The sequence below is a fragment of the Oncorhynchus keta genome, unplaced genomic scaffold (assembly GCF_023373465.1).
Source record: "Oncorhynchus keta strain PuntledgeMale-10-30-2019 unplaced genomic scaffold, Oket_V2 Un_contig_24794_pilon_pilon, whole genome shotgun sequence".
Lineage (NCBI taxonomy): Eukaryota > Metazoa > Chordata > Actinopteri > Salmoniformes > Salmonidae > Oncorhynchus > Oncorhynchus keta.
Genome location: NW_026284098.1, coordinates 1,215 through 4,610, shown reverse-complemented (window position 1 = coordinate 4,610; position 3,396 = coordinate 1,215). Strand labels below are relative to the sequence as shown.

General features: G+C 50.5%; 1 long non-coding RNA gene across 3 annotated transcripts; it reads left to right on the top strand.

Moving 5' to 3' along the window:
• Positions 1–248: 248 nt before the first annotated feature.
• LOC127922162 (uncharacterized) lies at positions 249–2,480 on the top strand. 3 transcript variants are annotated; one of them, XR_008110518.1, is made up of 5 exons: positions 585–779; positions 1,025–1,368; positions 1,578–1,663; positions 2,087–2,301; positions 2,389–2,480. It is a non-coding gene; the product is annotated as an uncharacterized LOC127922162 (long non-coding RNA). The 3 variants fall into 3 exon arrangements; XR_008110519.1 differs by lacking the exons at positions 585–779; positions 1,578–1,663 and adding an exon at positions 249–357; XR_008110517.1 differs by lacking the exon at positions 1,578–1,663.
• The last annotated feature ends 916 nt before the right edge of the window (positions 2,481–3,396 follow it).

Here is a 3,396-nt window from a genome sequence, read left to right as displayed (position 1 = left end):
ACTGATGCTGAGGTAATACACTACACTATATATGGAGAGGACACAGCCAGACTGATGCTGGTAATACACTATGGAGAGGGGACACAGCCAGACTGATGCTGAGGTAATACACTATGGAGAGGACACAGCCAGACTGATGCTGAGAGTAATACACTGGAGAGGACACAGCCAGACTGATGCTGAGGTAATACACTATATATGGAGAGGGGACAGCCAGACTGATGCTGAGGTAATACACTATGGAGAGGGACACAGCCAGACTGATGCTGAGGTAATACACTATGGAGAGGGGACACAGCCAGACTGATGCTGAGGTAATACACTATGGAGAGGGGACACAGCCAGACTGATGCTGAGGTAATACACTATGGAGAGGGGACACAGCCAGACTGATGCTGAGTAATACACTATGGAGAGGGACACAGCCAGACTGATGCTGAGGTAATACACTATGGAGGGACACAGCCAGACTGAGTGGGTAATACACTATGGAGGGACACAGCCAGACTGATGCTGGAGGTAATACACTATGGAGAGGGACACAGCCAGACTGATGCTGAGTAATACACTATGGAGAGGGGACACAGCCAGACTGATGCTGAGGTAATACACTATGGAGAGGGGACACAGCCAGACTGATGCTGAGGTAATACACTATATATGGAGAGGGGACACAGCCAGACTGATGCTGAGGTAATACACTATGGAGAGGGGACACAGCCAGACTGATGCTGAGGTAATACACTATGGAGAGGGGACACAGCCAGACTGATGCTGAGGTAATACACTATATATGGAGAGGGGACACAGCCAGACTGATGCTGAGGTAAAACACTACACTATATATGGAGAGGGGACACAGCCAGACTGATGCTGAGGTAATACACTATGGAGAGGGGACACAGCCAGACTGATGCTGAGGTAATACACTACACTATATATGGAGAGGGGACACAGCCAGACTGATGCTGAGGTAAACACTACACTATATATGGAGAGGGGACACAGCCAGACTGATGCTGAGGTAATACACTATGGAGAGGGGACACAGCCAGACTGATGCTGAGGTAATACACTATGGAGAGGGGACACAGCCAGACTGATGCTGAGGTAATACACTATGGAGAGGGGACACAGCCAGACTGATGCTGAGGTAATACACTATGGAGAGGGGACACAGCCAGACTGATGCTGAGGTAATACACTATGGAGAGGGGACACAGCCAGACTGATGCTGAGGTAATACACTATGGAGAGGGGACACAGCCAGACTGATGCTGAGGTAATACACTATGGAGAGGGGACACAGCCAGACTGATGCTGAGGTAATACACTATGGAGAGGGGACACAGCCAGACTGATGCTGAGGTAATACACTATGGAGAGGGACAGCCAGACTGATGCTGAGGTAATACACTATGGAGAGGGGACACAGCCAGACTGATGCTGAGGTAATACACTATGGAGAGGGGACACAGCCAGACTGATGCTGAGTAATACACTATGGAGAGGGACACAGCCAGACTGATGCTGGGTAATACACTATGGAGAGGGGACACAGCCAGACTGATGCTGAGGTAATACACTATGGAGAGGGGACACAGCCAGACTGATGCTGAGGTAATACACTATGGAGAGGGGACACAGCCAGACTGATGCTGAGGTAATACACTATGGAGAGGGACACAGCCAGACTGATGCTGAGGTAATACACTATGGAGAGGGGACACAGCCAGACTGATGCTGAGGTAATATACTATGGGAGGGACACAGCCAGACTGATGCTGAGGTATACACTATGGAGAGGGACACAGCCAGACTGATGCTGAGGTAATACACTATGGAGAGGGCCAGACTGAGCCACTATGGAGAGGGGACACAGCCAGACTGATGCTGAGGTAATACACTCATATATGGAGAGGGACACAGCCAGACTGATGCTGAGGTAATACACTATGGGAGAGGGACACAGCCAGACTGATGCTGAGGTAATACTTATATATGGAGAGGGGACACAGCCAGACTGATGCTGAGGTAATACACTACACTATATATGGAGAGGGGACACAGCCAGACTGATGCTGAGGTAATACACTATGGAGAGGGGACACAGCCAGACTGATGCTGAGGTAATACACTATGGAGAGGGGACACAGCCAGACTGATGCTGAGGTAATACACTATGGAGAGGGGACACAGCCAGACTGATGCTGAGGTAATACACTATGGAGAGGGGACACAGCCAGACTGATGCTGAGGTAATACACTATGGAGAGGGGACACAGCCAGACTGATGCTGAGGTAACAACACTTGGAGAGGGGACACAGCCAGACTGATGCTGAGGTAATACACTATGGGAGAGGGGACACAGCCAGACTGATGCTGAGGTAATACACTATGGAGAGGGGACACAGCCAGACTGATGCTGAGGTAATACACTATGGAGAGGGGACACAGCCAGACTGATGCTGAGGTAATACACTGGAGAGGGGACACAGCCAGACTGATGCTGAGGTAATAGACTATGGAGAGGGGACAGCCAGACTGATGCTGAGGTAATACACTATGGGAGAGGGGACACAGCCAGACTGATGCTGAGGTAATACCATACATACCCTGACAGGAAAGGATGAGAGAAGGGAAACAGGCTCTGACAGAACTGCAGCATCTCCTGTTTAAACTGCTGGTAGGTGACCTGCTGCAGGACTGAATGATCACTGCTCCTCTTGTTGACCAGCCCCAGAAGATCGCTGGAAGACACATAACCCCACCCCCCATCAGCCTCTGGAGATGTTACCCCCCCATCAGCCTCTGGAGATGTTACACCCCCCCCATCAGCCTCTGAGATGTTACTCCCCACCCCATCAGCCTCTGGAGATGTTACTCCCCCCCACCCCATCAGCCTCTGGAGATGTTACACCCCCCAACCCATCAGCCTCTGAGATGTTACCCCCCACAGACAGGTCTAAATGTCTCTGTCCTGCCTCAGGTTAACAGACAGACAGGTCTAAATGTCTGTTCCTGGGCTCCTCAGGTTAACAGACAGACAGGTCTAAATGTCCTTCCTCAGGTTAACAGACAGACACAGCCCAGCTGTCCCAGGTTAACAGACAGACAGGTCTAAATGTCCTGTCCCCGCTCTCAGGTTAACAGACAGACAGGTCTCCAAATGTCCCGTTCTCAGGTTAACAGACAGACAGGTCTAAATGTCTCTGTCCCGTTCCTCAGGTTAACAGACAGACAGGTCTAAATGTCCTGTCCCGTTCCTCAGGTTAACAGACAGACAGGTCTAAATGTCTCCGTCCTCTCAGGGTTAACAGACAGACAGGTCTAAATGTCCCGCTCTCAGGTTAACAGACAGACAGGTCTGTATGTCTCTGTTCCTCAGGTTAACA